Source organism: Asparagus officinalis, chromosome 2 (assembly GCF_001876935.1).
Source record: "Asparagus officinalis chromosome 2, Aspof.V1, whole genome shotgun sequence".
NCBI lineage: Eukaryota > Viridiplantae > Streptophyta > Magnoliopsida > Asparagales > Asparagaceae > Asparagus > Asparagus officinalis.
Window position 1 is genome coordinate 84,071,728 of NC_033795.1, and position 12,871 is coordinate 84,084,598.

General features: G+C 39.6%; 1 protein-coding gene across 1 annotated transcript in view; it reads left to right on the forward strand.

Annotated features, from left to right (window-relative positions):
- The window catches only part of LOC109831945, a 17,268-nt gene that overhangs the window by 1,463 nt on the left and 2,934 nt on the right, over window positions 1-12,871 (forward strand). The window contains exon 2 of the mRNA XM_020399432.1: window positions 10,896-11,060. The gene's annotated coding sequence lies outside the window, so the exon portion shown is untranslated. The remainder of the gene's footprint in view (window positions 1-10,895; window positions 11,061-12,871) is intronic.

Below are 12,871 nucleotides of genomic sequence, written 5' to 3' on the forward strand. Positions count from 1 at the left end.
GACTTCCGATAATTCTTCAGCAACTTAAATTCTAACGATTGGATAGGAAGACTGGGCGTGAGCCCTTGAGAGCTTAATAGGGTAGGTGTCACCATAGTTAAGTTCTGTTTACAACTTCCTCAACTACAATTTTTTTGCCAGCCTTTCTCTCCGTCAATAGCGGTCTGCAACCGCTTTGATCGGAGATTCCTCGTGTGCCTAACGCGATCTATTTGTCGATACTTAAAAAGGAGAACCCAAAGAATTACTGTTGGTACTAATTCGAATCTGGGCCTCTACTATCCAATGTGCTTCAATGCAACTGCAGCTAGGAAATTCTAGTTGCATTAGAATCCAAAGTTAATGAGGATTAAGGGATTTGAGGCATGTTTGTCAACAAATCTCTACCATGACTCAAAATCCCGAATGGGTTCTTCACTTTCTCAATAGCGTGTTGCCAATGCCTTTGCAAATGCGCCCTATGGCGCCTCAATGTCTAGGAAATGAAACTAGTCTAAGCACAGCTTGAACTTGATTACTGATAATGACTTCGTCAACATATCCGCTGGATTATTCTTGGTATCAACCTTCTTCAAGACTACTTTACGTTCCTCTACAATCTCTCTAATGAAGTGATATCGAATCTCAATGTGCTTCGATTTTGAATTGAAGACTGGGTGCTTAGCCAAATGAATTGCGCTTTGGCTATCACAATGAACAAGGCTAATTTTTTTGCTAAACTCCTAATTCACCAAACTCAACCATATTGCTTTCTTGACAGCTTCTGTAGCCGCAATGAGCTTCGCTTCTATAGTGGACAAAGCAATTGTAGGTTGTAGCATTGATCTCCGACAGATAGAACCTCTCAAAAGAGTAAAAACATAACCTACAGTCGATCTATGCTTATCCAAATCACCTGTAAAATCTCAGTCAACATATCTAGTAGCAATGCAATTTGTACCACTATTCCCATCAAACACGAAGCCAACACCTGAAGTTCCCTTCAAGTATTTGAGGATCTATTTTACAGCTAGCTTTGTTAGGGTACACACCAATAATAACACCTCGAACGTAGACGTAATACACAAAATAAAGGCACAAAAATCAATCACAGTATTCACAGATATATGTGGTTCACTCCTTTGGAGCTACTCCACGGTACAACGACGACGCTAAATTCTTTTATATCCCAAAAGAATAGATCAAAGAGAATATCCTCTCTTGATCATATACACTCTAAGAACTCTCATAATCTCTCTCTGTGTTTTCTCTCTTACTCTTTTATGAGAGGAGTTGTTTCTGCGATAAGATTTCTTTAAGAGTTTAGGACCCTATTTATAGTATTTGAGAAAATACTATGCACTAATAAAATATTATTAGTGGGACCCATCATTAATAATATTTTATTAACGAGACTCGGTGGGACCCACCATATTTTTCATTTTTCTCAAAAAATGGCAACTTTTGATGCGTAACTGTCCTTTGTCAATAAAGAGCGGCTGACAATCTCCCACTTGAAGATTTGATTGAGTATCAATCATATCTTCACACCATTCTTGATTGCATCATCTGGATGTCTTGTATCTTTGGCGTCTTGCACTGTCCTCAACATTCTCAATGGATGCCATATGAGGCTGCACACAGCCTCACCTTCTCGAGCGGAACTGGCTTGGTCAGCATATCAGCTGGATTGTACCTCGTATCAATCTTTACAAGCTTGAACTCGTTCCTGCTTTTCCATCTCCGTATGACATAGTGCTTCACGTCAACATGCTTGGTCCGAGCATGGAATGCGTCGTTCTCTGACAAGTGAATGACACTTTGACTGTCGCAGTGGATGAAGTATTTCTCAAAGCTTACTCCAAGCTCGAGAAGAAAAGCCTTCAACCATAAAAACTCCTTTGTTGCTTTTGCTGCAGACACGTACTCGGTTTCGGTTGTCGACAAAGCCATAGTATCCTGTAACTTGGATCTCCAACTTATCGCTCCACCACCCAAGATGAAGATGTAGCCGCTCGTGCTCCTTCTTGAGTCTATATCCCCTGCGTAGTCTGCATCACAAAAACCCTCTAGCTGTAAATTTGTCCTGCCATATGCAAGACAACGGTCGGACGAGCTTCTCAAGTAGCATAGAAGCCACTTGATCGCATCCCAGTGTTGTTTCCTTGGATTGCTCATGAAGCGGCTCACAACTCCCACTCATTGTGCAATATCTGACCTCGTGCACACCATCTCATATATCAAACTCTTGACGGCAGATACATATTGTATGTTGGCCATGAACTCATGATCTTTAGCAGTTTTAGGTGGTTGGGTCTTCGATAGCTTGAAATAGCTTACAAACGGCGAGCCCACTGGTTTAGCTTTCTCCATGTCAAACTTTTTAAGAATCTTCTCAATGTAGGCCTTCTGAGACAACCTCAGCCTCCGTGCTGATCTATCTCTGATGATCCTCATCCCCAGAATCTGGTGTACTGAACCCAAATCCTTCATCTCGAAGCACTCGGAGAGAAGCCCCTTGAGTTCCTCAATGCAGGCCAAGTCGGGCCCTACAATCAACATGTCATCAACATAAATCAAGAGTATCACATAAGATTGGTCATATCTCTGGATGATGAAGCAGCAGTGGTCTGTGTCACATTTGAGAAAATCATTATTCTCCATAAAGTTCTCAAACTTCATGTACCACTGTCGCGGAGCTTGCTTCAAATCATATAAGCTCTTACGTAGGCGACACACGAGGCCCTCCCTGTCTCGTTCTTCGAAACCCACTGGTTGATGCATATAGATCTCTTCCTCCAAATCTCCATGAAGAAATACCGTCTTCACATCCATCTTCTCTAGATGGAGATCTCGAACTGCTACAATGCTCAGTACAGTCCGGATTGTGGTCAACTTGACGACGGGAGTAAAAACATCAGAATAGTCTATCCCTGTTTTCTACTCATAGACCTTCAGTACAAACATCACCTTGTAACGTCTCCGTCCTTCGGCTTTATTATTGACCCGATAAATCCACCGATTGTGAAGAGCCTTTCGCCCCCTTGGAAGCTTTACAAGCTCCCAAGTCCCATTCTTCATTAAGGACTTTATTTCTTCCTCCTGGCAGACTCCCACTCGCCCCGAGCTTTGTCGGTCTGCTGTACCTCCTCATAGCTCTCTGGCTCATCATTGTCAGTCAGGAGAAGATAATTCATGATGGAAAGGTACCTCTTTGACACCCTTGGATTTCTTGGAGCTTTACGAATTACGATCAGAAACTCTGCTGGATCCTGCTGCTATGCATTCTGTACGTTCTCTCGGTCTCCATCTTCTATGCTGATTGGTATCTCACCACTGTCCTCACTGTCAGTAATATCTGGGAAAAGAGGAGGAGATAGCTGACTCCCACTCACCTCTTTGGTCTTGTACACCGCATTCTCATGGAACACGACGTCACGACTGCGCACCACCTTGCGCGTATCGTGATCCCAGAAACGGTACCCATACTCATCTCCTCCATAGCCGATGAAAGAGAGCTTCTTTGACTTTGGATTAAGCTTTGACTGGTCTGCAGGATTGGTCATGACATATGCGTCACAACCAAATACTCGTAAGTACTCTAGCTTCAGCTTCTTTCCAATCCAAGTCTCTTCAGGTATCCCATAACTGAAAGCCGCGGATGGCCTACGGTTGATCAAGTATGCAGCAGTATTGACAGCTTCAGCCCAAAAGCTCTTGGGCAATCCGGAATGGATGCTCATACTTCTGGCACGCTTTAAGATAGTACGATTCATACGTTCCGTCACTCCGTTGTGCTGAGGTGTGCCTAGGACGGTCTTCAGTCTCCTAATCTCATGGGACGAGCAGAAGTTCTCAAACTTCTAGTGTTAGATATAGGTGCCCTGCAAGCAATAATTATATATTATAACATGACCTATATGAATATAATATTCTTATTCAAAATGATAGTATGCTATTTTGGTCAGATTTATCTGGTATTTTAATACAGATAAAGTCCTTATTATTTTGGTCAGATTTATCTGGTATTTTAATACAGATAAAGTCCTTAGAATGATACTAGACTATCAGATATTTCGGATATGATCGTAATGTATTTTAATACAGATAAAGTCCTTAGAATGATACTAGACTATCAGATATTTCGGATATGATCGTAATGAAAAGATCTGATTTATCACTAACATATATTCTAAAATATTCCTAATCAATGAAGTGTTGAAATAAGACATCATCACTTTGGGAAGACTAGTGTATACTCTATTTCTCCTTTGGTAGGATGATGATCCATCTCTTAGATTATTGATGTGAGACATTAAGATATAGTATACAGGTGACTCATTAGTGAATGAGTTGACTGAACGACTCACTGAGAATATCTAGTTGGTAATTATACTTAACGTTAAATAAAAGTTCTCAAGTGATATAGTACATAGTAGTCTCTTGACCCGAGGCATGAGTGCAATATTTTACATGTCAGTATAGGTATAGTTAGACTTTTACCTAATCATAGTTCTCATTAAGTTGTGCATAACGGTTCTTGTTGGGTGTATCCCGAGACATAAGTAGATATTGAGATGCCAAGATGAGATTCGTCTCTCCCAGTATAAGGGGTTGATGTCATAAGATTGTTTGATATAACTATATCTAGAAAATTATTGGCTAAGGTAAATAAGATAAACTGAGTGTCAGTTAGATATTATAGGTTATGAGTTTAATATCAACAAACACTAATCGAGCTATTAGGGTTTGACAGTTTTCCATACCCTAATATCAACAAACACTAATCGAGCTATTAGGGTTTGACAGTTTTCCATACCCTAGGCTCGATAGTTTGACATGGTTTATCGAGCTATTAGGGTTTGACAGTTTTCCATACCCTAGGCTCGATAGTTTGACATGGTTTGACGAAGAGATCGGATTGTACAATATTATCACTGAGTGATCCTAATAAAATTGTGTTAGCATCTTGTAGACATTTATCATAACTTATACCCATGTAGTCTTCATATGTAGCTAGCACCTCTGTTGTATTTGTGGATATCATCCACTGTCGAGTTCTTAAGTTGGGCCCTAGAGTCACACCAAACGTGTACTTGAATGATATAAAACACAATTTATAGAGTGATGCGTATGATTGATACGCATATATGAATTTACCGGATACACATAAACGGTTATGTATATCGGTAAAATCGGAATGCTATGTGCTTAGGAAATAAATTCCAGTATTTTTTCCATAAAGTTAACTTTTAGTCAACTAGTTGACTTTTTGGTCAACATTTGACTTTTGGTCAACTCATTAACTTTTTGGTCATATGATGACTTATTACTTACTAGTCAATGATTGAAAAATTACGAAATACCGTATTTATAAAATAATGTATTGATGTGGTATTTTCATTTAAGAAATACACACTTTATTATACCTTGATTAATGAGTCATGAGATGAGTCATTAAAGTGGTATGGTTTGGAAATATGGTTTTAGCATATAGTTTTGATTCTTCATAACTCTTTACATGACTCATGAGATAAGTCATTGCATGACTCATGAAAGGAATCATTACATTTAGATGACTCATGGCATGACTCATGAGATGAGTCATGACATATCTCACTCTACATATATGAGCTCTCTCTCTCTCTCTCTTATGGAAAGGTTAATAAAAAATTGGCTAAGTGTTTTTTTTTTCATAAGAGAATAAAGAAGAGAGACATACCTCTTACTAAACTCTAGCAATCTTTGAGTAAGAGGAAGTATGACTTTTCGCCTTGTGTCTTAAGAAGACTCCAATTTTATCAAGCTCACTTGAAGACTTAGAGATCCACTACGAGGAGATTTACTACTACAAGGAGCAAGAGCTAGGGGTTGTTCGATCCTTCATCGAATCACGCTTCGAAAGTATGACTTTCTAACTCTTGTATGTTCTCTTTAATATAGGGATCATGTTAGATTTAATTAGGATGGTCCTATTATGTATTTCATGCTCTCTACATGCTTAGTATAATTATACACAGTATTCCGCTACATATTTTGCATGTAATAAGCACGAGATTTCCTTCACCTGGCTGCAATATTCACCTCCATTATCAAATTTTAGGCACTTCAGCTTATTACCTATTTCGTTCTCCACACTGACAAGCCACTTCTTGAAGACGATGAAAACATCTGACTTGTGCTTTAAGAAGAACATCCATAATTTTCTAGTAGCATCATCAATAAAAGTGACAAAGTAAAGAGAATTTCTAACAGATGAGACTTGCGCAGGTCCTAACATGTCAGTGTGCACCAACTCTAATTTCTGTAGTTTTAGAGTCGGTCCGGTCTTGTTGAAGCTCACCTTCTTTTGTTTGCCTAGGATGCAGTACTCACAGAAAGTCAGATCGATCTTGTTTAGACCCGAAAGCCTCTCTCATGCGGCCATAATTTGCATCCCCTTCTCGCTCATGTGGCCAAGTCGTCGATGCCAACTCATGCAGTTGACGAATGACGATGATGATGCTTGTCCTGCAGCAAGCAAGTGGTCGATCTTCCCGTTGGCGATATAGAGAGACTCCTCGCGTTTGCCATATGCCACCACCAGGGCACCCTTAGACACCTTCCAGCTTCTCTGCTCGAAGGATACTCTATAACCGGAGTCAGTCAGTTGCCCGACTGATATAAGATTTTGCCTGAGATCCGGTACATATCGAACGTCGTTCAACATCAAGGTGGTCCCGCCCTCCATCTTGAGGGTATAATTTTTCTTCTCGGAAACCTTGCAAGGTTGATCGTCACCAAGATAGACTGTCCCCAAGTCCTTCACGAACAATGAATGCAACTTTTGTTATGAGGTTGCATGGAAAGATGCGCCAGAGTCGATGACCCACGCATCACTTTTGTCTTCAAGGAATAGGAGAAGCACATCCGAATCCGTCTCGTGTATGAGATTGACTACACCATCAGCCCGATCATCCTCTGCTGATGCTGGAACAGAAACTCTACAGTCCCGTACAAAGTGATCCTTCTTTCTGCATCTGAAGCACTTTCTTTCACGGTAACCATTCGAGTTTGGCCCTTTAAACTTCCCTCTGGATTTTGATTGGCCTCGTTGTTCCCTACCCTTCTTCTGCGCACGTCCTCGTGCCTCGACATGCAGAGCACTCCCACTGCTAGAGGCCTCAGTTCCTGAGACTTTACAGCGAGATTCTTCATCCAGAATTACCCCAACCACTGTGTCGAGCTTCATCTTGTCATTGCCATTAGCGTTGCTCACCGCCATCACCATATTCTTCCATGAATCTGGTAGACAGGAAAGTAGCTGAAGAGCTTGGATCTCATTGTCGAACTTAAGATCTACTGTAGCAAGCTGTTGCACCACAGCCTGAAATTCGTTCAAGAAGTCCGCCACACGAGCTCCTTGCTGCATCTTTAGATTGAACGGCTTCTTCATCAGGTATACCTTATTTGAAGCAGACAGCTTCTCATTAGCACCTCCAAGGCCTCCATCAACTCCTTGATGGTGGTCGCATGCGAGACGTTGTAAGTCATATGCTGATGAAGGTTGAGCCTGATGGTGGCAAGTGTTTTACGATCGAGCACCTTTCACTTATCATCGTCTATTTTCTCAGGTTTCCCCGTCTCTCATTGGAGGGGTAGGAGGAGATCCTTTTGGTACAAATAGTCTTCTATTTGTATCCTCCAATACCTAAAATTTTGACCGCCGAATTTCTTAATTCTAAGCCTGTTGTCTTTAACTGTAGATCCTATGAAGAAAGATTACGTCTTTCTCGAACCGTATTTGTGAATAGTATCGTATTCGTGAATAATGCCCAGTACCTTAAAAGAGTAAATAATAATCTAACTTATTTTCTGATGTGAAGGATTTACTTTTAGTGGCAACCACAGAGCATATGATAAGCAGATATATATACTTTAAATCAGGCTCTGGTTGTTAGGGTACACACCAATAATAACGCCTCGAACGGAGACGTAATACACTAAATAAATGTATAAAAATCAATCACAGTACTCACAGATATACGTGGTTCACTCCTTCGGAGCTACTCCGCGGTGTAACGATGACGTCAAATTCTTTTATATCCTAAAAGAATAGATCAAAGAGAACACCCTCTCTTGATCAGATACACTCCAAGAACTCTCACAATCTCTCTCGATCAAAGAGAACACCCTCTCTTGATCAGATACACTCCAAGAACTCTCACAATCTCTCTCTGTGTTTTCTCTCTTAACACTCCAAGAACTCTCACAATCTCTCTCTGTGTTTTCTCTCTTACTCTTCTATGAGAGGAGTTGTTTCTTGGATGAGATTTCCTTAAGAGTTTAGGGCCCTATTTATAGTGTTTGGGAAAATACTATATACTAATAAAATATTATTGGTGGGACCCGTCACTAATAATATTTTATTAGCGGGACCCTGTGGGACCCATCACTTTTTTTATTTTTCTCAAAAAAACGACAACTTTCGGTGTCTAACTGTCCTTTGTCAACAAAGAGCGGCTGACAAGCTTGTCAGTGTTGTTTGCTAGGATTTGCCATATACTTACGAACAACACCAACTAATTGGGAAAGATCCGGTCAAGGGCATACCATCACATGCAATGCATAATCCGATATACCCCTTATCAATCGTTAACTTTACCATGGTGTCACCTCTTTGTTACAAGACATTACCCGTTAACAAAAACTGTAACGATTTTTAATTGCTCTAAGTATACCTTGTGAGACCTAACACGGAGGCTCAGATTTACGGTAATAGAGCCTTTCTATATAAATATTTTACAAGAAATGCTAAGCATACATTGTCTTTTTTTTTTTACAGAGGATAGATGAAACTGTAATGGCAGACACAAAGCATTGTAGAAGGTGGGAGGTATTTGGAGCAAAATTTAGGGTAGAGGTAGGCAGCATACCATAACCACTCATTCAAAAAGAGGCCCACGACTCTATTTTCGACCAATCTTTTCCCCGTTTTAATCATGGGCATGCATGGAATCTACTTTATGATTGTACGAGATGACCAAATATCTCTGGTCAGAATCACTACCACAACCAAAGATTAGCTAAAGCTTTGAGATATGCATTTAAAGAAGATATGTGGACCTTAAAAGAGAGAGGAATCTCTAGGAGTATGATTGATTTGTTCTAAAGTACATTATCAACAAATTAAGATTGACATTTGACATGGAGATAATGTCCAAACTTATCCCACATGTTGTTCCTCGACTATCACTGCGGCTTTGTAATTTGGGCTTTACTAGACCGTAATTACGTGTGAAGCTTAAGTGTAGTAATCAATTTGGCTTGTTCACCGTCTAAGTTGACTAAACTTTAAATTTTTGAATCGCTGAGTTGAGGTAGTCATATATGTAGTCATACTTACATTATGAAATTAATGTAAAGCAAGAAGGAAAGGAGGAGGAAAAAGATAAGCTTCTAAGTCCAACATTTCGGAAGTATATTCCATTTCTAGATAAAAATGTTTGGAGGAGACTCAGTTAGAAGTGTATTCCATTTCGGAAGTATTGAAGTGGAATGCCTCCTAATCTTTCTGGTTCAGCTCTATCTTTCCAACTCAGAATTCAACAGCTTGAACTTTGAAATCAATTCGATCCGAATCCTTTCTATACGCCCTGGGGGGGGGGGGGGGGCGGGGGGGGTGGTCTTGTATAAATACAGGCTTATTTCTTTCTCATAAACCAAGATAAGCTCTTACGTCCCTTTGAAACTTGGAACTGAGAGTAGAAGTAAAGGTAGGCAACAAAGCAGAGGAATAAGAAATGGGAATTGGAAGGAAATTGTTGCATTCATTTTTCAAGAAGGAGCAACAGGGAGGCGGTGATGAGTTTGGAGCCGATGAGAAGCATTCGAGCATGGCTCAAGTGAGCAATGAAGGCAGGGGCCAAAGATTTGTTGCTGTACGAAGTATAGACAGGAAAGCTGCTGAGTTCATCAACAAAGAGCACAATTTGTGGACTGACCAGCACCTAAATCATGCTAGTACGAAAGCTTTCGAGTTTGTCAACAAAGAACACTAGTTATGGACTGATCAGTAGCTAAGAAAACCTTACTTTTGATATGAATGGGTTACGTGCTCCTACAATAAATTGCACTCCATTATTGTCATAGTAAAGCTAGTAAAAGTGTGTTTTCTTTTTAAGCAAGTGTGATTTCTTTATTGCCAGCAATCCTTGTATGAACTGGGTCTGAGATGATATGTATATCTATGTAAAATGACACTTACATGTTGAAGTGAAGGATTTGATAGCCGGAGAAGAATAACTGGTTCTTTTTTCTTTTTTGCTTCTGATTCATTTTTGTAATTCACTTTTGACATTAAGCATGTTGATTTTTTGCTGCAAAATTGATCCCAGGCGCCTCATTGAAAAGCCTCCCCTTTTGTCATTGTATGAAGCATAGCAACATATGATAAAAGTAACTTCTTAAGAGCTTTCATATGGTTAACAACAAAACAAAGCGCTATTCTTACTTGGAATAACTTAAGAAAACATATGTGGCAGGATCCTAACATTTGCCTCTTGTCTGGGGATGATGAGGATTCAATTGATCGCCTCGTGTTTTTGTGTCGATCCTAACATTTGCCTCTTGTCTGGGGATGATGAGGATTCAATTGATCGCCTCGTGTTTTTGTGTCAACTTAGCAACGATATTTGCAAGGCATTCATGTACATTTGTGAAGTAACACAACTACCTTCTTTGTATGCTGTTGGTCACCTTGGCAGCGGTTACATGCACAAGGATTCCAGAGTCATTTGGAGTATTACGTCTAGCGTGTACCACGATATCTTAGTTTATTTGGCGAGAACGTAGTGATAGAATTTCCAATAATTTGGTATCTTGTAGCTCTTGGGTTTGTATATCTGCATTACTAATGCATGGCTATGGTGTTCCAGTATATCAGGCGCATATAGAGAAAGAATGGACAATTTGCTTTACTATCTCAACAAGGATGAAGGCTTGTTACATGATTCCATGATGGTTTTCAAGGGAGGAATAGGCATAAAGAGGAGGATACTGACATGGAGACTGAGGACCAGTATCTGACCAATCGGACCATGGTATTTTATTCGCTATTTCCTTGCTGTCAATAGGTCCTTTTGTCATCTTTCTTTGCAGTGTTCTCTTAATGTAGATGTGTCTACTTGTGTTTGTTTCCTATGTACTTTTTTTTTAATTTTTGGTCTGCCCCGTTAAACTTGTATTAGAGAAAAATGGAATGGGGCTTGTCATCCACCTGTTCATTCTAAAAAATATTAAGCACCGATGTTCCAGGGAACTTTAACCATAGGTTGTTATTGTTGCTATGAGGAAAGCTCAGCAAGGAGAAAATGTTAACCATAAGCAGCAGGATGAGAGGTACGTGTTTAGCGTATTTTTCTATCTCCTTGACATCATTTAGTTCTTTGTCCTTTGATTTCTATGGGAGCGCCAGTCTCATAGGAACTTTCTTCACCTACTCATAGAAAGCAAACTTGCGGTTATTTTTGAGACAACAGGTCCCATTTTGATGTAATTATATAAAATATATCCAAGACAAGATGGGATTCTATGGCAAACACTGGTTTTGAAGCCTGGGTGAGTCAGTAAACCTGTTTTCTATGGGAGTTCACAATACATTCAAGTGCATGTATGCGCGCACAAAAACCCAAGATGTGTGGACACCCATGATTTTTGTTCTAGTTTAATTAGCATAAGTAGTTAGGAGCTTGTGCATTGGCACGCTCCAAACCCCAAAGCCCCTAATTAAGAATATAATTGTCAGATTTGGGATATTCGAACAGTTGCTAAGATGCTCTAATCATTGTATTATTAAAATTAAGAACCCATGATTCCAGATGCAAGTGGAGGTTCCTTATTTGAGCATAATTGCGTCAATAAGCGCATTTAATGATGAAACCAACGGAATGCCTATACTTCTCAAGGGAACATGGTTCTGTTCACATATGGCAAATATCTTGTAGGTTCCCCTATTGTTCGAGTGTTTCATGTGCATTACCTCTTTTTCTTTTTCCTCCTTTTCTGAAGCTTATTTCTTATTCCTGAGGAACGCTATGTGTTGCCTCGGATTTTTCGCACACAAATACACATATAGATGTTGTTACAATGTGAAACTAAATAAAGGGTCTAAGTTTTGATTAATGGTTTCACGTTAGCATTTGCAGAAGGTTTGACTAAAGATCCCTGTGAATGCTAATGATAGTCCAATAATTTTATGAGAACGTATATTTATAATGATATATAAAATGGTTAGCAACACTATATCAGATACGAGAATTATAATGAAACTGCACTTTAAATTTCATCCTGAGCATCATATACTTTTTGGCCCCCAAAACAAAGGGTATCATATTAACTTCCTGGTCCTATTGACAGTATCTGTTCAATGGCATAAGCGTTGGCACTCTAGTTATGCTATAGAGAGGTGAGTACAAAGAGTCTTTAGAAGAGTACATATGTGAAATATGTACATGCATTTGGGCCCTTATCCTAGTTACATTGGATATGAGTACTCATCTTATCTTGCACAAAAAGATCAATGATCCTCACATGGTTGATTTTGTGACAAACATAAAATGGGTAGTTAACTCTAGATCTTTAAGGAAAAAGTCATTGGGTGGTGATACATTTGAGGAGGACCATGTGCCGACTAAAGCATATAGATATCCAAGGCCATCAGTGTCTGAACCAAGAGAAAGGGATAGCCTCAAATTCATCAAAAGGACTAAATTAGATCAAACCTGTGGACCCTCTAAAAAAAATGCTGTGAATGTAACCATGGTTTTAGTTTTACCTTTAGTCACACAAAGGTTAGATAATAGATTCAAGTAGCACCAAAGCTGCTCTCTTTTTTAGAACCTAACAAAAAGTA